At 34.3% G+C, this 22,969-nt stretch overlaps 1 long non-coding RNA gene across 1 annotated transcript in view; it reads left to right on the top strand.

The window, feature by feature from the left end:
- The window catches only part of LOC105479498 (uncharacterized), a 143,677-nt gene extending 142,017 nt beyond the window's left edge, over window positions 1–1,660 (top strand). Inside the window, exon 3 of the long non-coding RNA XR_985938.2 lies at window positions 1,552–1,660. This is a non-coding gene — a long non-coding RNA (uncharacterized lncRNA). The remainder of the gene's footprint in view (window positions 1–1,551) is intronic.
- The last annotated feature ends 21,309 nt before the right edge of the window (window positions 1,661–22,969 follow it).

The raw sequence follows: 22,969 nt of genomic DNA, 5'->3' as shown, positions 1-22,969 counted from the left end.
TCTGCCTGCTTCATATTCTAGCGGTGATGGCAGCTGATTAGAAGGTGCCCACCCAGATTAAGGGTGGGTCTGCCTTTCCCAGCCCACTGACTCAAATGTCAATCTCTTTTGGCAACACCCTTACAAACACACCCAGGATCAATACTTTATATCCTTCAGTCTGATCAAGTTGACACTCAGTATTAACCATCACAATGTTATTGAGAAGGGTCTTTAATGTGTGTTCTGGTTTTGGGGTTCTAAACCTCTGCCTGAGTAAAAATCAGTCTCTGCTTTGCTTATGAGTGCTATAATTTCTCCCAAGTCAACTGGTCTCTTACTTTCTTTTCTATAGCATATACAGCTTCACCAGACTTACTGAACTCTTGGGTATTTTGATCATCTAACACTTCTCTTTTTTGCGGATCCCCATTCTCCTCTCATATGAGGCTACCACAGAATATATTTTCTAGGGCCCTCCCTCTTTTGATACCCTAACTTGAGCTACACAGGCCAACATGGTCTTCATGTCACTCTTTCACCCTATGTGTTAGACAACATGCCATGTAAGTATACTTTTACCCCTAATTTACTCTGGCAACTTTCAGATCTCAAATTCTGACTTTGCCATTGCCTAAGAGTTTAAATAAAACATAGGAGAATCTGACTGACTTAACCCATATCATATTCCCACTTACCTAACTTTCTAAAGAAAATAAAATAAGCACTCTGAGTATTTCTACCTCCAGCAGGGCCTGAGCTTGGTTGCACTGTGGTCATTTGGCTGAATGCTACACCGCCAATGTAGGAGAATGTCACAGCACTCCGTCGCTACATAAGGCACAGATGCATGATGGAGATACTAATGTTGGGGTTACAGGAAGTATGAGGACTCAGTAATAAATAACATTATGAGTATAAGAGATAGCATCAAATATCCAGGAACTCTATTTTTATTGTGGCTGTTGAGAGCACCATGTAGAACCTTGCTATAAATGTCTTTCCATTTTAGAATCTGATTCTACTTCAAACATTTTTTTTTTTAATTTCTACTTCTAGGATTTGGCTGACAAACACCTTGTTGGTTTCACAGATTTAGATTCTCTCATAGATAGAAGAACCTCCATATTGTTGCAATTTGGCTGGGGAGTCCAATTTTACAACCCTTGTCCTATTGTCACAGCAAGTTTAGAATGTATTTCAGATTTTTTTCATTTGAAATTAATAGACATTAATAACAAACTACTTTTAATTAATAGTAACAGCTGAGTTTTATAAACATCCATTTTGTCCTTTCAGCTTTTGCCTAGTGGTCTTGTACACTAATGGGAGATACAAGTACACTGAACAAAGTTTTCAGTTTTACAAAAGTCAAACCTGAAAGTATGAATTGCCCATTTTCTTTTTTCTAACCCTTTCTAGACACTATGTTACTAACATCTCTCTTCCGAGAATAGAATGAAAGAGTATCATTCAAAATGGTTTGTGCTCAGATGTAAGCAGCTCAGCATAGATAAGTCCTTCCATTGTCTAAGCTGGTGGGAAAAGTAATTTATGCTGTGGTTTCTGCAGGAAATATGTTGTACCAGCCAGTGGGCACATGTCTCATGCCTTGGCCTTTAAAGTGTGTTCAGCCATCATGCCAACATTCAGCAGTCAGTGGGAAAAATGAGGAATTATAGGTTAGGTATGTATGAAATATATTTGGTAAGTAAGATTTCAGTAGTTCTGTCTTAGAACCTATAGAAAATATTCTGGATGCTGCTGCAACAGAGATTTTGACTTTTATAAAATGCTGTAAGACTATTAATTTATTTTTACTGATTGTAATGTTATTTTTAAATGTTATAACTTTTTAGGTAGTAGTAAAAATATAAAAGGACATATTTAGTGAAAAAAATCACACATTAAGTTTGTCTCTTTAAATATATTGAAAATAAATGAATTACTGTCTTCAAATGTATGCTGACATTTATTATCCACCATTGGCACCAGAGTGACATCATTAATCACATAAAGCTCATAAGACACCAAATTTCGCAATTTGCCTATATAATAAACCTACTCATGTAACCCTGAACTTAAAATAAGTTTTATATATATATAAAAAACATATATATATATATGACTAGGCTTTTAAAAAAAGAAACAAAAAGACCATAAGAAACAAAAATGCTGAAGCAATATTAGCATCTGATTCACATGTTAGAAATTATTATAAAACAATTGTATTCAAAGACATGATTTAACATATCCAGCTACAGAAGTTGTGTATAGGAAAAGTATAATTTTTCATTTAGATTAAAGGCCCATGGTTCTAAATAACTTCTGCACATTTTTTATTAAAAGTTTTAAATGCATTTTTATAATATGAAATGATGGCTATTAAGGTATTAACTACAGAAGCAGAAGAATACTTTTCAAATAATTAAAATGTCAAAATTCTGTAAGTGTTATCAGGTAACTAAATAGAAAATTAGTTATTTTTAAGATTAGCTTGACTTTTATGTTTTAAGAGTTACTACAGTTGACACAAACTGCAGATATTATTGTGATTGTACTATTGCAAAAAAAGTTAAATTCAATATTGAAGATAAAATTGTCTTTATAGTGATTATATAAATACACATTTTATTTAAGCATATTGTCATGGTAAAAGCAATAATCTTACTAAATTAAGAAGGTTTCAGAGCAGAAATATACTTGAAGTTGATTACAGTAAATATATACATGTATAATTATATTCACATAAGCTTTAATAATCGATCCATTAAAATCCAAGTTTACAGATGTAAAATGTTTAAAACATTATGTACATAAAGAAACTGAAATAAAATATTTTGTGATATTTGATGTAAAATTTCGTAAGTATATAAATACATAATCAGTAAGACAGTATATCATTTGTTGTTTTAGGACCATCTCTAAGATTATAGAAAAGGCTAGGCAGTTGAAAAACTACTTTGTATATTAACTTAAATATCATACAGTGGTATTGGACCTCATTAGATCTATCTAGGTTGTAACCCTACTCTTTTAATCTACTGGGTACCTTATAAAGTAATACTTAGATTTAATCATTGATAACATTAGTCTGGAATTTCTCTACTTTTGAATGATAAGGATGTCAAAAGTAGTTAATTAAAAAGATGCTAATATTGCTCTCACCTAAGTGTAGTCTCCTGACTTTTAGTCAAGATTCCTGGGTTCTCATGAGTCCTACGCTACCATTAATGGCAAGAATTTAAGATTTTGCCATGAAAACCACAGAAAAAATTCATTTGTCACCCCTTTTCTCAAAAGTCAAAATATATATTTATAAAAACATTTATTTATGTTTTAATTCTTATCCTCCACCCTCAGTGAAATAATCTTTAAACATAGACCATTTCTCTTTAAATATTGTACTCCTCTCATTCAAAGGGAGCATTAATCATAATCACATGAGCAATTTTCCATGTCTGGACCAGTAAACTAGATTTCCTCAAGGTAGTTACCCAAGTTATTCTGTAAAAAATATGCCCCCTCCCTAACCAGAACACTACAAGACATGTGCACTGCTCTGAAGAATGCCAAGGAGCAGTAATTATACAGATGTGAGGGTGATCTGGTTAAAGCGTCTGGTACCCAGTGATCCATGATGCTCCATGTGTGTTCGTCTGGAACCACTTCGCTTAGTCAATGAGGACCAGACAATAATATATAAATTGCAACAACATACAAATTGTTTTTCTTCTAGAACTCCTAAGATTGAAAAGACACCTAGGCACAAAAGAAACTCTAATAAATACACCCCCATTAGAGTCCCCATGCTCAGCTGCACAACAGTTGATATTCCTCTCATTCAGCATATTCTCTCAGTGTGTCAGATGTGATGAGCATTAAAGCATAACTGCAACAAAGAGGTTATTTTATTTCATTTTTGACAGAGTCTTGCTCTGAAGCCGAGGCTGGAGTGCAGTGGCGCGATCTCAACTTACTGCAACCTCCACCTCCCGGGTTCAAGCAAATCTCCTCCCTCAGCCTCCGGAGTAGCTGGGATTACAGGCGCATGCCGCCATGCCCGGCTAGCTTTTTGTATTTTAATAGAGAGGGGGTTTCACCGTGTTGCCCAGGCTGGTCTAGAACTCCAGAGCTCAGGCAATCTGCCTGCCTAAGCCTCCCAAAGTGTTAGGATTACAAGCATGAGCCACCGAGCCCGAACCAAGAAGTTTCCTCTTTCATTCATTCACTTAGTCAAGCAGTCAGTAAGTTTCTACAGAGCACCTAAAAATGTTACCTACTTTACCAGAACTAAGAATATTATATTGCATAAGAAAAACTTGGTTTCTATCCTTCTTGTTTAGTGAATAGAGTAAATAAACTAATAAACTCCAATGAAGGAAAAGATCAAAGAGTCAGAGAATAAAAATGTAAAGGTGTACATTTGTATTGGGAAAATGACCTACCTAACACCGGGTGATGAGAAAAGGCTTCTCTGACAAGGTGATCTTAAACTTGGAACTGAAGGGTGAGATGAAGCCAGCCATGCTGTATAGCAGGAGAAGAGTGTTTTAGCAAAGAGACTGATTTGTGTAAAGGCCCTGAGGTTGAAAAGAGTTTGCACTATATTAAAAACTGAAAAATGCTTGTTAGGCTGCGGCACAGTAAACAAGGTGGATTTGTGGCATGAGATGAGGCCAGAGAGTTGAGCAGAAATCACATGAAGTAGAATCCTGTGAGCAATGGAAGAACAATGTGATGTGTATTTTAAGCAGGGAATTGATACAAACCTGTTTACATTATTAAAAGATTCCTTGTTACTCTGTAGAAAATAAGCTAGGGGAGACTATGGACAGGGCAAGAGAGGTACTTAGTGGAATAAGTCCATCCAGCGGTAGAAAATTAATCTCTGCTTAAAACTAAACTGAGAGTCCTTCTTTAGTACATTTATTTACATCTTATTCCATTTAGAGATATGAGTTGTCTGTTATATATTTATATAACAAATAAAGTGATAACATTGAAAATAAGTTGCCATTCACACTTCTATTTATTTATATAGAAATATTTTCACAATATAAATACTGCAGATACAAGCTGTGTTGTTTTTCCTATTGCAAACACTTTGTAATTCAAACACATCTGATTTATATTGATTTTAAATTTAGCACTGAGAGAAAACACTTACATGCTCTATAACATTGTTAAGCATCACAAATAAAATTAGAAGATGAATTGTCATTGCTTTTCTAAGTTATAAATTAGATGACTCACCATGTAGGAAAAATGACTCCATGATCATTGGCCAGTTTATAATTTGAATTATAAGTTAGGCACCATGATGTGTTTTCTGTTACAAAATTCATGGTCTGGCATTAGATCATGTATTCTTATCGTGAGTTCAGTTAAGCAATAAAATACTGAATTTATTTATTGAATAAAACTTAAGATATAGCAGCTGGCTTTCCCCCAAATTATGGTGGTTATCAACTGTGCTGATGCTGTATCATCTATGAACCTCCTGTTTCATTTCATAACCTGATCATTTAAAATCATGTAGGTCCAAAATTTTCCCATTGTTGTATTTATACACTCTTTTCAACTGTATTTAAAAGTCCTCATTTATTCTAGAATATAAGGTTGATAATAGGCATGTGTCATTGTGAAAATTTGCTTGGCTGAAAAAAACAAAGTCCAGAAAAAGGACTTTGTTTAATTTAATCTCCCAGTCAGAGAGATTTAATTAAAAATAGTCAGAGCTACCTAGTTCTGTATCTCTAAGTTGCCATGAGAATGTTTAGTACTTAGATTCTGTTAATTTTTAAAGAAAGTATCGTTTGCTTTAGAAAATTGTGGAACTCTCTGTGCTTTGGTTCCATAGATCAATGTTTTTCTTAATGGACAGGCAGCCAATATTTTCCTAGGGCACTAGATATGGTGCTGTTAGGAAATCTCCAAAAAATAGACCCAGCCCATGACTCAAAATGTTTTTGCTGTTGGCAGAAATAACTTTTTTTCACATAAAAAAATTGTGTAATTTCATAGAGTTTTCACAGAGTTTATATATAGAGCCCAGTGCTTGTTACCACTAATATGTATGAGTGCATATACTTTTTTGCAATGAAAGATAATACATAGAGATCATGATAAATACTTTTAGTTTACTTCCATATGTCAGTAGGATATGAAGGAAATGAGCTGACTAACCACATCAGCTTTCCATGCATCCGACTTTGAGGCTTCAGATGAATGGTTTTCTCTGCCTAAAATGCCTTCTCACCCAGTTTAACTTTCTTAGTCTATTGCTAATGACTTTTTAGGTCTCAACTTAAATGTCTCTTGCTCGGGGAGCCTTTCATGCTTATTCAGACTAGGTAAATTCTTCTGTTTTAAATTCATATAGCAACATTGTAGTTTTCTTTATAGCATGTTTTATGAAAGTTTTCAATGTGTGTAAATATTTGCTTCTTGCTTTCTCCCTCTCTTGACCATAAGCTCCATGAAAGCAGTGGCCAAGATTCTTTTTACAAACCTCTGAAACGTTAGCTCTGAGCATTATGCTCACCACATAACGAGCACTCAACAGTTGGACTAAATGCTGAAGGACAAACACTTGTAGAACCAGAAGTGAAAGAATACATTTAAAGAATATGTTTTGTAAAGCATAATGGAGAGAAACATAGCCTAATTAAATCAGCGAATGGAGGTTCCATTATTTAAAATCCGAAATCAGAATAAATATATGTTAAATATTCCATGCTACAGTTATAAAGGCTATTTTTGAATTTCAACTTTGTAGGAAAAAATAGTATGAGACACACAAAATTATATATGTGTGTGTGTATATATATATATGAAAGATAATACATAGAGATCATGATAAATGCTTTTAGTTTATTTCCATATGTCAGTAGGCTATATATATATATATATAAAACTAATGCAAAAAATTTTAAAAAACAATAATATACATGATCAGAACATTAACAGATCTTAATCTTAATCCTACCAGAATAAGATTTTATACAGGTTTTTAGTGAAAAAAAAGGAAAAGAGCTACTGGCATCCCAATGTAGAGCGTAAGGGCTTTGGTCAGAATATTACATTAAACATACATTTCAGCACCAAATTAAGATATTCATCTTTTCTATTTTGTATGCAAAAGTCTCTACTTTAAAAATCTCTAGAATGTGTTTTCTAAATAGATACTTAGCTAATATGGAAATTTGTCACCAACATCCTTGGACCTAGAGTAAGTAATGGTACCTACTTTCATTAGTATCAGCAAAAATCCAGATTTCAATCATAAGTGACCTTCAATCACAGAGGCTTTTGGTGGTACTGAAGGTCATCTTTCACATACGATGTACACTGCAAGGTAGCAGGGGCAGTGATGGTGACAGGAAGGTCTATCTACCCTCCATAGTGAGGTTTGTGGATAATGCTGGCATGGCTTTTGAAAAGCTGGACTCTAAGGACTTGGAAGTGTACTGGGTAGGCATGAAGTTCTGTGTGTGTTCCAGTCGTCAAATGGCAGTGAGTAGTGAGGCAATGGGAGAGGCGACCTAAATGAGTGTATCAACAAGACAGAAAGCAATAATAATGCTGTGTTAGGTTAGCCTTGAGTTCATATTGTGTGGTCAAATGCATTTCTCACCAATTTAGTTATTTGAGGAAAGAAGAGTATGGTAGGCTGTATAAAGGTCCTCCAAAAATGTCCATGTCCTAATGTTTCTTAACTTGTTGATATCTGTGAACATGTTACCTTACATGGCAAAAGGTGCTTTGTAGATGTAATTAAATTAAGGACCAGGAGATAGATAAGATGATTACTTTTGGTTTGCACAATCTAAAGCTCCTTACAAGAAACAAGTAAGAAGGTCATAATTAGAGTCAGAGATGGAGACAAACACACAAAAACAGAGGGGTATGTGTGTGAGAGAGAGACAGAGAAAAAACAAGAAAGAACATATGATTTGAAGGTTCTTCACTGCAGGCTTTGAAGATAGAAAAAAGAGCCCAAAACTAAGGAACTGGGGTGGCTACTATAAGCTGGAAAAGACAAGGAACCAAATTCTCATCTAGAGCCTCTACGAGAAACGCAACCATGCTAACCTATTTTGGATTTCTGACCTCCAGAGCTATAAAATTTTTACAAAGTATGTATTTATTTAGCCTCTAAGTTTGTCACGATTTGTTAAAGCAGCTGTATGGGACCTAATACAGAGAGAAAGAGTTTCTGTGAAATTTCTATGGAATACAACAGAAAAAGGAACAGTGAGCCCAAAGCTGTTATGTCTTGAGGACCTGATTACCATGCCATGAATCTTTCTAGCTAACAGAGTGCAGACAGCAGAAACTGGCAGAGTCTTTTCTTAGCATAGAATAAAGAGACAAAGGGAGATGTATAGCCATGTTTTAGAAAGCCAGATAATTATGAATACAAAAGAAATGAATGTGACATTAAAGTTGATTTGATACAGATGTAGTTTTGAAAACTAACATTTGATGTGTTCTGTGTTTCTTCAAAACTTCAGAGCTTTGTCTTCAGTTCCACAGAAATCTTTGAGAAAGAAGCACGACTAGAATTCCAGTCTTAGTAAGTAAACAAATTGAAGCCCAGAAAGAGTAAGACATTTGTGCAAAAGTGCAAAATGGCTTTCTTCTGACTCAAAATAGAATATTTCTAATAGAGAATAATTCTCTCTGAAAGGATTTTAAATTATGATTTACAATGCAATAGGTATGTAGCCAATATGCAAACATTAAAGGGGTATGAAATAAGTGAATTGTCATAATGAGGATTAGCTGGAATGAGTATTCGGTTGGGAATGAGTTTTGAATTACTAGCAAGCATAGTACAAAGAAAATGACAGTTGGTTCTGCTTGGAGTACCATCATTAAGTTTGCAGTGAAATATTCAGCATAACACTCTTTTGTTTGGGTTTTTCCAGATTTAACTGTGAAAATTGTCCCAGCCTAAGAATTTTTCTTTAAGGTATATCTCTGCCAGCCCCTTACCCATTCCGGGTAGTCCCCTGGAACACCACTGAATGTCTGAGTCAGTCTGGATGTCTCCCAGCCCAGCTGCCCAGAGTCTGACATGCCACAGGGCACAAGATATCATGTTCTCAGGTGACTGTCGCTCTCAGGATGTGATAAAGGCAAAACCAGGACCCTCTGAACTGGCATCAGGACCTGAGGGCCTGTGTTGTGTTGGTTTGTCAACATATGATCAGGAGAAAGAGACCAAAAGAATTTCTTGGCAGGACTTGAATCATATTCATTCCAGAGATGCAAAAAAAAAAAAAAAAAAAAAGTGTATCAATTTCGTTGATACATCTGGAAACTGAAAGATTCTATTTATTTACTTAATCACTGCACATTTCTTGGCCAGACCTGATGAGACATGACTTTACAGTATAATAAACAAAACAGACAAGATTCTTGACACTCTATAGTTTACAGTCTGGTTGGGTAGAAAGTTAATAAACAGTAGAATGGATAAATACATAGTTATCATTGAGGAAAATAATTGAGCAGATTGCTAGGAGAGAATATAGGAAGAGAAACCCAATTTAGCTTGCATGGTAGAAAGGACTATTCTGAGAGAAAGACATTAAAATTGGGACCCATTAGGGAAAGAGGAAACAAGTAATGTCAAGATGCCTGGAAAGATACCGGGAAGAAGAGCTAGCATTTTCAAAGGCCTAAAGAAGAAGGGACTTAGGTTTAAAAAAAAAATTCTGTGTGAAAAAGAACATAGTGAGAAAAGGTAAAAGTGATATGATGAAAGACCAAAGAGTGGGTATAGATGAGTTCATGAGAGGCACTGTAAAAATGCAAATAAACTAGTATTTATTCAAAGTTCAATGGAAACTAATGGACAGTTTTCAGGCACAGCCTTCACTTCTAAAAATGAGATTCTAATTAAAATTCATAGGAGTTGTGATTACTCAATGTGGAACTTAAGATGTGGTGGTAGAAAGTAAAGGTGTCTTATAAACTATTTTTTAATGTTTTAAATGTCAGTGCATAGTGAAGTACCTAGCAAAATGTATTAAAAATTATAAGATTAATGAAGTAAAGTAAAAAGGAAAGAAGGAAAGAAGGAAGGAAGGGAGGGAGGGAGGGAGGGAGGGAGGGAGGGAGGAAGGAGGGAGGAAGGAGAAAGAACAAAGTGGAGTTCTTCTGAGCACAAACTGGTAAAAACAAAGTAACAGCAACAACCAAAACTTAGTAAAGTTAAATTGAGATAGAAATACAGAAATTAGGCAATATACACTGAATTGTTCACTATCACAGGAAAAGAAGGGAAAATGACAAAATAAATAAATTGATAAATATATTTATGCATCACCTTTAAGAGCATTCAGGTTTTGATCTTTCAGTCACTCAATAAATACTTACCAAACATTTAGTAAATGCCAGATAGTATGTTAGATATGCCCTGTCTTTAAGAAACTTAAAATTTGGGAAAGAAAGTTGATCATGAATAACTACTGTAACATTGGGCTAAAGAGCTCAAATCAATGGCATTGTTACTATCATAAAAAAACTTAAAGACATTCCATATGAAGAGAGGAGAAATAGCAAAAAAAGGAAGGATGTGAGTGGTGAAATGTTAAAGATAGGTCTTGTAAGTCATGGTCACATTTTTATAACCTAAGGGAAATAGAAAGACATTAAATTGGATTAAATAGTGGCGTGACAAAATTAGATTTCTATTTTCAAAAGATACATTTGTCTTTAAGGGGGCAGTATTAAAAATGCAAGAAAGAAAGTAAGAGGGCTGGGCATGGTGGCTCGCACCTATAACCCCAGCACTTTAGGAGGCTGAGGAGGGCAGATCACTTGAGGTCAGGAGTTCTAGATCAGCCTGGCCAACAAGGTGAAAACCCATTTCTACTAAAAATACAGCAATTAGCCTGTTGTGGTGGCCCACACCAGTAATCCCAGCTACTCCAGAGGTTGAGGCAGAAGAATCTCTTGAACCCGGGAGGCAGAAGTGGCAGTGAGCCGAGAGCACGCCACTGCACTCCAGCCTGGTGACAGAGCAAGAATTCATCTCAAAAAATAAATAAATAAATACATTGAAATGCTGATGCTGTGGAGTGGGGTGGTGACTTGGATTCGGTCAACAGAAGAGCAGATTGAAAAAGGACTGTCAAAGTGTTTCTGACTGAGGAACTAAAAGGATGTTGCTGTGTTTCTAAAAGGTGGAAATGTAGAGGAACAACAGGTTAAATGAGTACCTGTTTAAATGTGTGTTTGTGTGTGTGTGTGTGTGTGTGTGTGTATGTTTAAGGTTCCTGAGAGCTATCCAGAAGGATGTCTCACATGCCTACAGCTCAGGAGGATGTCTGAGTAGCAGATATAATTTGTAAGCCATCAACACTGGGAAAAAAAGAAAGTTGAAGGCATATTTTGGATTAGTTCTGCTACAAAAAGGAGTTCAGTGAAACTAGATTGTAGATCAAGTCTCCCTGATTCATCAGTATGTAATGTTTGATAGATGAAGTATTAGAATAGCTGGGACCTCAAAAAAGACACTATTATTACAGTATGAGATATGCCAGAGAGCATAAGTTCTTAGAAACCAAAGAAAAATTTGTAATCAGAAATATGTAGTCAACTGTTAAGTGTTGTTTTAAAAAAATTAAAGATATTAATTGAAATTGGTATCTTCAATTAGCGAAAATCAGGGAAAACAAAGTATTGGAATTTGAAATTTAAAAATAGCATGTACAAAAGTATATATATTTTTTAAATAACTATAAATCTTGGCTATGGGGAGTGTTATGAAATTGTGTGAAAGTGGGATGCTGAGGCTCTGGAGTGGGCTAGTGGCCATGAGTTCAGTCAACAGAAGAGCAGGGTGAAAGAGAGGGAGTGTTAAAAGTTTTCTTTGTATGTAGGGTAGTGAAATAGCTAGGACAGTGGAAAGAACAGGGAAATAAGCTAGGGATATAGCCTGGAACTTATTTGCTAACACAGTGACTTTTCTTAATTTCAAATATGATGGATATGTTAAAGTTGGGATGTGTCACAATTATACTTGCATTTTTTTAAAAAAAAAATTACTCTAATTAATCTGAAAAAAATTTGGAAGATTTTGTCTGGAGTGAGCAAAAGGGGTGTCTGAACCATTTTTAATAAATCAGATGAGTAGTTAGAGGGACACAAAATAAGTCAAAGCATGTAAGAAAGTAAGAGGAGGGGCCAGATTGGAGAGCTGACACTTCTGAATTTAGTGAAAGATCAGATGAGAGGAATGACTAATGGTAGGCAGGAATGTCAAAAATTAGTCTTGGTTTTAAAACTTGGTGCTAGACTAGAATATAGCATTGCTACTCACCAGCACTGGGAATCAGAGATCATAAAGTTCACTGATTTCTTCATTCAGCAAATGTTTATGGAGCTGCCACAGTGTTCAAGGCAATGAGATGCAACAGTGAATAAAATATAAAAAAATACTAAACACATGATATTTTCATATGATAGGCAAGAAAAGAAGTTCCATTTTATTGATCTCAAATTGGCCAAATAACGTCCCTACTTTGTTAATATCTCAAAATGAATGGCTCTTTGGGAGAAGTTTTGGAAATTGAAAATTTCCCTTACACAGTTCAATGTTTTACCATGCCATTTTATTTGGAATAATTGCAAGCAAATCAGCTTTAAATATGTTTTAATAACTGAAAAAGGGCCAAATATTCTGAAGCTAAAACAAAAATTATACCTGCCTTAAATATACACTGAATTCAATCTGTCCTGATCATACACAAATAGTCAGCTAACCAATAATGGTGAACCAGAAATACTTCAACTTCTTTCAGATCCTATGGTGTTGGCATTTGCTTTCTCTGTCTTTTACTCTCTGATGCTTTTATTCCTTTATATAGCATAAATTGAATATTTTCCAATTTGAATATATTCAAATTGCATAATGTGAATCAGTTTCCAATTCTGGCTCTGTTAAAATACCCTGCTTTTAACATTCAGAACCATATCTTAAGAATTCAAGGTATCCACTATCCCTAATCCTTAACAACGGAGACTTCAGGCAAATAGTGTCTATATAAATCACAAAGGACATTTTCTTCTTAACTCCACTAGTGGTCAAATATTTATTAGCATAGTGGGTTGCATTTAGACATCCTTAACTGAGTCATGATAAAGAGAATTTGGAAAGAAACCAAAGAGGAGTAATAAAAATGATTAACAATTTGAGAAATGTGTCCTAGGAGAAAAGGCTAAAGGAACCAGGTTTGTAAAGCCTGGAGAAATAAATGTTAGAGCTAGAGGGCCAACTTAAGCACTATAAATAGTGAAGACTCTTCCTAGTGATAGAGAGCAAGTGTTCTTTCCAAGAAGTAACCGTAGGTATAGAGATTACAGTAAGTTCTTTAGCTTGAGAAGAGCCTTCTTGATTTAATGAATTCTAAGGGTTAGGTATGTGTTCTAGTTTCCTAGTGGGACTATATTCTTTTTCTCATTACAGGCATACATCTATATTGACAGTTATCCTACAGCTGTGTAACTAAAGGCACAGAAGGATATCTAAATATTTGGAATCCGTATAAATATCCATAATATTTAATTGAATATATGTGGTTTGACAACTAGTAAGGGATGGAAAAATATCTCTCAAGAAAATATAATGTTTAACTGTTTTCATTTAAATATCCTGGACTTCCAATTATCTTGGAGTTATTACTGGACTACAAATGCCATAAACTTCGAGACTTTTAAAATGTCTCTCATGTATTTCTGACTTTAGGAAAGAATTTATTTGGTATTAAATGGCAAAATGTTTGGGAGGAGGCAATAAAAAAATACCTTAAATGTAAAAAAAAAAAAAAAGTATCTTTTTCCCTTTATAATATTATAAAACAATATTCATGCAATTTATTTTCTGTTTTAGCCCTTGGTTTGAAATGTGGACATTCAGTGTCCACATTTAAAGAAAGCATATCAATGTGTTTATAATCCAAAGTGCAATCTTAGGGCCTCATATAAAAATACCTAAGCAGCCAATTCTGCATGCTGAAGCAATGAATAATATTACATATTTTATTTAACAGTTTTTGGCCTCTTTATTAACATTAATGATATATTGACACTATATCCCAATATGGAATTATTCCTATTTGCAAATGTTTTTAACAGCCCAATTAATATATTTATTTTCTTTAAAAAGTATTCCTGTGGGGGTATTATATTAATTTTATGATACCGGGATATAGAATCAGAGATTACCTGAATATTGAGTGTTCATGCAATTTATTCCATGCTCAAATACACTTTTACAGCATTCAAAGTGACAGAACAAGACTGAAGGAAGCACTATGCAAAATTAGTCACAGAAATTCTGTTTGACGATATTATTGGCATTTGTTAGTTGTACCTCCGCCAATATTACCACCATGTAGCAAAGCTAGCATTAATCCATTCAGAATGTTAGTCTAGTTCCACAAGAGCCCTGACACTAATTATTCAGAAGAAAGTAAAAATTTGCTCTATTTTAAATATTTTATAAAAATGCGTATAAAATGTGATTTTATAAAATCTCCAATGTTTAACAATGTCAGATTCAAGAAGAATTCTCCCCAATATTACAAAGTCCTTTTGCTCAGTGGAAACTGACACTTTCTGACTATAGCAAATAAGAGTTCTTCAAATTATTGGCAAACACTGGTAAATGGAAACTTGGTAGCGTTATATATTTTTTAAAGTGGCATACTCACTTGTTCCTTATTTGTGCTTTTTGGTAAAAGTATCCAGCTAGTGAGCACAGCTCTCTTGTAAGCCTTCAAGATAGGACTTCGTCATGTCCTTTGTGAACACACCTTCAGTAAGACACTAACAAGAAGAAATATAAAGGGAGAAATATAAAGGGAGAGTTACATGTATTGAAAAATTATGTATCAAATGTCTAATATATAAGTATGATATTAGTTAATAAGAGGAAAATGAAAGAAAAAGTAAAAATATTGTTCTTGTCCTTAGAAGACTGTGTGTAAGTTTGAAAAATAAAGCTTACATAAATTAAGCAATTAGTTACAAAATATGTAGTGAGGACCTACTATGTGCAAGATAGTATAATGAAGAAATCACTTTCATTCTCTTACTAAATCCTTACAATGACATTTTGAGATATTTATTATTTCTGATATATTGAAGATAAAAGGGAGAAAGGCTGACTTTTATAAGATTATACAATGAATAATTAGCCGATTTGGGTTGGAAGCACAGATTTGAGTCCCACACTTAAGCTTTCCATAGAAGACTATGCCGTCTCCCCTACTAATTAAGTAATAAAAAGCATAAGAAATTATGGAAGAGGAAAGGACAGTCTTCTAGAAGCTGGATGAATTCAACTCATCTTAAAACTGAGGTCTCCTTTTCTTATCTTTCTGAAGACTAAATTGTTGCTGCATGTTCCTAATTTTTCCTTCCATCTCTAGAATTTAATAATTCTATAATTCTATGGTCTTCATGTGACTAGATTTATTGGAGTGGTATTTCTGAAATAAGCAAGACCCAAGCTAATTCTTGAAGAATGGGAATTCTGGGGACTGGCGGAGGGAAATCCATGACATATAAAAGAGGTTTGAAAGAAAGAAGGAATTCAAGCTCAGCAGCAAGAATACACAGGAAAAAGGTACATGTAACTTAATCACTATGTTTTTGTTGGAGCAGAGGTGGTATTGTTGGCTAGGTAATATGCAGTCACATTTATAAAAAGTTTGAAAGCAAGGCTGACGGGTCCCAAGATCAAACAAAAAATGTTAATACGGTGGTTGACCTTGAGATGGTGATGAACAGATACTACAGCTTCAAAAGCAGCCTATAGTAAAATGCAGAGTATTTGGGGATTATTAATCCTAGTGAGAGCAAGTTGAATCGAGAAAAGGAAAGTGTCCAAAACAAGGGCATTGATGAGAAAGGATCAAGGTACTAGACAATTAGAATCTGGGCTAGAAAGATCATGCAGAAAGGGATTAAGCAGAAGGAAGAAGAAGAATAAGTATAAGGTCTCTAGGTTTCATCTACATAAAAGAGTGCCTCGAAGTTATCCTCAGAATCCTTTCTCTGTATACTAATACTATTGCCTTTTGGATTTTCTTCAATTTACATTACCATATATATACACACACACACACACACATATGTGTGCTTAATATATAAGTGATGTTTGTCTTAATTTATATTTATGATATCTTTTGTCTAACTCAGATGAAACATCTAACATGGATTAATTGTTCATGCCCCACTACCCCACCCTTTGTTTCAGATCACTGTTCACATTTCAAAAGGCTACTTTCACAGCTAATTTTACCTATTATTCAGTCTTCCTCATTCATCTTCAGATATTTTTCAAACTTAGCCCATCCTGGTCGTTGAAGAGAATGTTAACCCCCTGTGAATTCACAATTTTCTTCTAGTAACTATGTTTTTCTCTATATCTCCTTTGACAGAGATCCTAGAATAAATAGTTCTGATTGTAGTTCTGCCTATTTATTATGTGTAACTCTACAGCTCTGTAATTTCAGACCTTCGAATGATGATAACAACATATGAGAAAGCTGAACCTTTTCCTAAGCTAAGATAAACTGATGTGACGCTTCACCATAACATATATACAATCATTTGACTCAGAAATGATTGTTTGAGAAATTCTCACTATTTTGGAATTTAACAATTTGCAAGGTGTACTTCACATATATTTAAGAAAATTGTTGAATGCAACTTTGTATTTCATGGGCATTTATAAGAAATATTTATTAGCAACTAACATATGATAGGTATGTTACTTTGCATAGCTGTATTTCATTTACGTTATATTTTTCATTATTTTTCTGTATTTTTAAAGTAGGTTCTTAGGATTTTCAGATAATGACAATAGTATGTCATTCTCAATAAACTGCTCTTACAGGAGATAAGCTCTCTCTTTTATCTTGATACACTTGTAGCATAATGCAGAAGGTGTCTCAAAAATAATTAAGATGAACGAATGTATATCCAATCAAATGAAATGTATCCTTGGAATTTTGACATTTTTCCTATGCTGTGCATGATTTTAATAAGAGCAAATCAAGTGTGCATTTTCTCAACAGGAGTTGAAAAAATATTATGCCTAGCAGTTTTGAGAAATTAGTTGGTAGAATAATTTAAGGAGTTCAAATCATTAGCAGCCTCTCTGTTTCAACTGTTACACAAACATGGTTAGGGCTTATGGCCTTTGTATTGGTAATTTGATAATCTTGCCAAATGAGAAGAATTTCTATGCCTTTCATGAACATAAAACTAAGTTCGTCTGAAAAATAATGCTGTTGGGTAATAAAAACAAGTTTTGTAATTTAACTTACGTATCACAACCCTCTGTTTGTTCAGAAAATTAAAGATATCTCTAAAAGCTTCAGTAAAAATGGTCAAAGTACTTCCAGAGAATATCTTTTTCTATTGACGTGAGTACATTTTTTCTATAAATATTTTACTCAGTTTTTATTAGTTTTCTGAAAAGGACTCCCTGCAACTACAGTTTCCTAAGATTTAGATTTGGTCATATCATTAACTCATTGATTCAATTATCCAAAATCATTTGATATGCATAGAAACATTTCTTCAAAGTAATTATACTCATATTTGTTTTATATAAGGTCACTATCTTGAGAGTTACAAAGTTGGGGATTTATTTGCCCCCATTTTCAAGCTGTATCACTAGTGTCCTCAGGTATTGAGAAGTTGATAAGATTAGAAAAACTTGCATGCTCATGCTGGTATTTAAAGCTGTGGTATCACTCTAATTCCTTGCTATCCAAGTTTCTCCAAATCTATAGATATGCCCCCAAGGGAAGAATCTAAATTTTATGAGAGTGCTTTCTAGCCAAGAAATTGAGGCAGCCAAATTGTTCTCTGGTTTTCAAAAATTTTATTTCAAATGGTCTCAGGTGTCATATGTAAAAATTGGTCTTCTACTTTCAAGGAAAAGATGTTGCATTTTTTATCAGCATAGAAAAATTATATCCTGTCCACCACATATAGCCAGAATCTGAGAAATGATATAGAGCTCCTGATTCTTTTTCTCCAGATTGCTGGAAATTCTCTAATTAGGTACATGCACTCATCATCTCACACATCAGCATGTAGATAACGAGTGGATCCTAGTCAGAGGAGGCAACTAGCCAAGGCCATGGCAGGATAAGAAATGCATACACTCCTGCAACTGTTGTATGGGATCACAATGAGTCTGCAGTTTTAGAAATGTTATGATAGTGTCAGTTTGAGCCACCAATGGCTACACAGAGAACGTACATGATACCAGCAGCATGACTAACAGTGGTAATTAAATTTTATTTTCTGATGTCAGTATAAAATGATATAAACTACTATGGAGTAAAATAAAATCTCATAAAATACACTTTGTATCATAGCAAATATTTTAACAATCAGCAATAGTTACACTGAAGAATTTGGCAACTTACTAGCCAAAGAGACCTTAGCAAGTATGTCAGAGTGAGGTGAGAATTACATGACTTAATGCTTGTAAAGTGGTCTAGGGCAAGGTGTAGCACTTCTGAAGCACTCAGCAAATATTGATTTCATTATTACATGTATTAGGCCTTCCTCAAACTATACTTTCAACGCTTCCTATCTTCTGGCCTACAATTCTCCATGAAAATGCTTTTTAAATTTATTATTATTCTTATACTTTAAGTTTTGGGATACATGTTTAGAGCATGCAGTTTTGTTACATAAGTATACACGTGCTACGGTGGTTTGCTGCACCCTATTTCTCCACATCCTCTCCAGCATCTGTTGTTTCTTGATTTTTTAATGATCACCATTCTAACTGGCATGAGATGGTATCTAATTGTGGTTTTGATTTGAATTTCTCTAATGAACAGTGATGATGAACTTTTTTGCATATGTTTGTAGACTGCATAAATGTCTTCTTTTGAGAAGCGTCTGTTCATATCCTTTGCCCACTTTTTGATGGGGTTGTTTTTTTCTTGTAAATATGCTTAAGTTCTTTGTCGATTCTGTGTATTAGCCCTTTGTTAGATATATACATTGCAAAAATTTTCTCCCATTTTGTATGTTGCCTGTTCACTCTGATGATAGGCTATTTTGCCGTGCAACAGCTCTTTAGTTTAATGAGATCCCATGTGTCAATTTTGGCTTTTATTGCCATTGATTTTGGTGTTTTACTTACGAAGCCTTTGCCCATGCATATGTCCTTATTGCCTAGCTTTTCTTCTTATATTTAAGTCTTTAATCCATCTTGAGTTAATTTTTGTATAAGGAAGGGGTCCAGTTTCAGTTTTCTGCATATGGCTAACCAGTTTTCCCAACACCATTTATTAAAAAGGGAATTATTTCCCCATTGCTTGTTTTTGTCAGGTTTTTCAAAGATCACATGGTTATAGATGTGTGGTGTTATTTCTGAGGCCTCTGTTCTGTTCCATTGTTCTATATATCTGTTTTGATACAAGTATCATGCTGTTTTGGTTAGTGTAGCCTTGTAATATAGTTTGAAGTCAGGTGGGGTGAGGCTTCCAGCTTTGTGCTTTTTGCTTAGGATTGTCTTGGCTATGCAGGCTTTCTTTTAGTTCCATAAAAATTTAAAGTTTTTTTTTTTGTTTGTTTGTTTTTTCAATTCTGTGAAGAAAGTTAATGGTAGTTTGATTGGGATAGCGTTGAAACTATAAATGTATGGTCATTTTCATGATATTGTTTCTTCCTATCCATGAGCATGGGGTGTTTTTCCATTTGTTTGTATCTTCTCTTACTTCTTTGAGCAGTGGTTCGTAGTTCTCCTTGAAGAGGTCCTTCACATCCCTTGTTGTATTCCTAGGTATTTTATTCTCTTTGTAGCAATTGTGAATTGGAGTTCACTCATGATTTGACTGTTTGTCTGTTATTGGTGTATAGGAATGCTTGTGATTTTTACATATTGATTTTATGTCCTGAGACTTTGCTGAAGTTGTTTATCTGCTTACGAAGATTTTGGGCTGAGACTGCAGGGTTTCCTAATAAGCAAACATGTCATCTGCAAACAGAGACAATTTGACTTCCTCTTTTCCTAACTGAATACCCTTTATTTCTTTCTCTCACCTCATTGCCGTGGCCAGAACTTCCAATAGTATGTTGAATAGGAGTGGTGAGAGACGGCATCTTTGTCTTGTGAGGGTTTTCAAAGGAAATGCTTCCAGTTTTTGTCCATTCAGCATGATATAGTCTATCTGTTTTTCATAAATAGCTCTTATTATTTTGAGATATGTTCCATCAAAACCTAGTTTATTGAGAGTTTTTAGCATGAAAGGATGTTGAAAGCCAGCTGTGGAAAGACAAATACTGCATAAGTCCTGTCATACAAGGTCTCTAAAATAGTCAAATGGATAGAATCAATGAGCAGAATGGTAGTAACCAGAAGCTGAGAGGAGGGGGAAATGAGGATCACTAATCAATGAGCATAAAATTTCTATGAATCAAAATAAATAAACTTTACAGATCTGCTATGTGTCATTGTACTCATAGTCAACAATTAGGTATTGTACACTTAAAAATTCGTGAAGAAGGTTGGTCTCATATTAAATGTTTCTAACATGATAAATATAAATAAATATATATGTGTACATATATATATATAATTCTGATGATAATGACATTGAACATTTATTTCATATAACTGTTGACCATTTGATTTTTTGTTTTTTAAGAAATGCCTATTTGAGCCTCTCTCTATATATCTCTCTCTCTTCCAGAGAGAGAAAATGGTACAATAAAGGTAATAAAATTCATTCTTTAAGCTTATATGGGGATGTACAACAAATTAGGAAAATTTGTCTAGAACAAGGATCAGCATACTTTTTCTGTTTAGGTCCAGATATTAAAAGTTTTCAGTTTTGTTATAGTGAAAAAGACAGTTTTCATTCTACAAAATGAAGGTAGACTATGAAGAGTGTTTTGGGGAGCTCCCATTAAAATCCTACTGTGGAGGTTGAGTAGTTCCTTTGGGAATTAATCCCAAGAAGCTAAAGTAAGAGAACTAGAAGAGTGAGTCGGGGGAGGATGAAAACACAATTCAAGAGTGCATTTTTATTTTCATTGCTGTTTGCAACAGAAGGGACTCTCCCAGACATCCTGAAATGTATAGTTGCTTTACAGAATTCTCTGCTTGAAAGGCTAATTAATCCTTTAGCTCCTACCTCCTGTTCCTTGAGGGCACCCGCAAGAACATTCACTCTAGTACTTCCAGGCTGAAGTGCATGTGAGTCAAGTAGGCTCCTATAGCATTAGAGAAGGATGAGAGACAGAAAAGTATATCTGTGCCTCAGGTGTCGTGCTGTAAGTTTGAGATAAGCCTGACTAACATAGAACAGTTCAGCATTGCTGCTACTGAAATAAGAGGTGAAGCAAAGGAAATAAAGAAAATAAAGACTGCTATCATCTCTTGTTACACAGATCAAATTTACAAATTGGGAAACACTTACTGTACATTCCTTTTTCCCTGATCAAATTTATTGAGGTATAATTGATATAGAAAAATTGTATATATTTAAGGTGTACAATGTGACATTTGGATATATGTACATATTGAAATAATTAACAAAACCAAGCTAATTAATCTATCACCTCATATAGTTTCTATTTTGTATGTCTGTTTGTGATGATACAATCCAGGTTGACTTTCTTAGCAAGTTTCAATTATTTTACATTATTATTAACTGTTCTTGAAGTGTCTTTTTCAGGTCCTCCTTCGAGAATCTCCTTTTAGATCGGCAAGACCTTGATCTAAAAAGAGGCTCAGAATTGGAACTGGTGGGGAAATCACAATATTGACACTATGGTATGTGACATCAATTAATTTTTGTCTATATGATAGATCATAAGTAACAACGGTATTAATTTATTATTTTTTTCTCTTATGAGGAGAATCCAGAATATTTTCATACGTTTAACAGCTAGTTGTATATCTGTTTCATGAATTGTTTGTTCATGGCTTTTGCCCATTTTTCTATCAGGCTTTGGGAGTTATTTCTGCTGTCAAAGTATAAGAATTATTTTTTAGGCCATGTGAATGGCTCATTCCTGTAATCCTAGAAATTTGAGTGGATCTGGGGAGGAGACTGCTTAGGTCCAGGAGTTTGAGACCAGTCTAGGCAACATGATAAAACCCTGTGTCTACAAAAGAATATAAAAACTAGATGGGCATGATGGTGCATGCCTGTACTCCCAGCTATTCAGAAGGCTGAGGCGAGAGGATTGATTGAGCCCAGGAAGTTGAAGCTTCAGTGATCCATAATAGTGCCACTGCACTCCAGCCTGGGTGACAAAGCAAGACCCTGTCTCAAATAAATAAATAAATAAATAAGAATTATTTGCATATTGGAGAGATTATCCTTTTGCACATAATCTGTATTGCAAATAGTCTCTCAGTTGACACCTCTCCTTTAATATTATTTATGGTGTTTGTTGCTACCATACAAACTTTTTTTTTAAAGGTAATGTAATTTGATTTTGAATTTGAATTTTGAAGCACAGTTAAGTTTTTCCCAGGATGCTTATTAGTACTTGTGTGTTTGACATGTCTTAAACTGAGAGCATTGAAATCTATTTTTAATACATTTTGTCAATCTCTATCTGTATTTGCTGTAGCATCTGATTGTAAGAAATATATATATATTTTTTTAATTTGGCCAAAAGATCTTCAAAATCATTTTATACCCCCCGAGAAATCTGAACTTTACTTTGTAAATCATCTTTCTCTTCTTTCATTTCTTTTGTCTTCAATTCAATCTTGTATGCGACTAGGTTCACAATCGATGCCTTTTTACTGTCTCCATTTGCCATGCACACTCTTGCCTACAGAATATCTCTGATCTGAATTTCTGTAATAGTATCCTGACTGGTCTTTTGTGAACTATCCATTGTCCTCTAAATTTTGTTTTCAAAGCATCAGCTGGAACAATCTTTGTAAAAGCTAAATCATAGTATT

This window comes from Macaca nemestrina, chromosome 5 (assembly GCF_043159975.1).
Source record: "Macaca nemestrina isolate mMacNem1 chromosome 5, mMacNem.hap1, whole genome shotgun sequence".
In the NCBI taxonomy this organism is placed as follows: Eukaryota; Metazoa; Chordata; class Mammalia; order Primates; family Cercopithecidae; genus Macaca; species Macaca nemestrina.
This window is presented reverse-complemented; position numbering and strand designations above follow the sequence as displayed.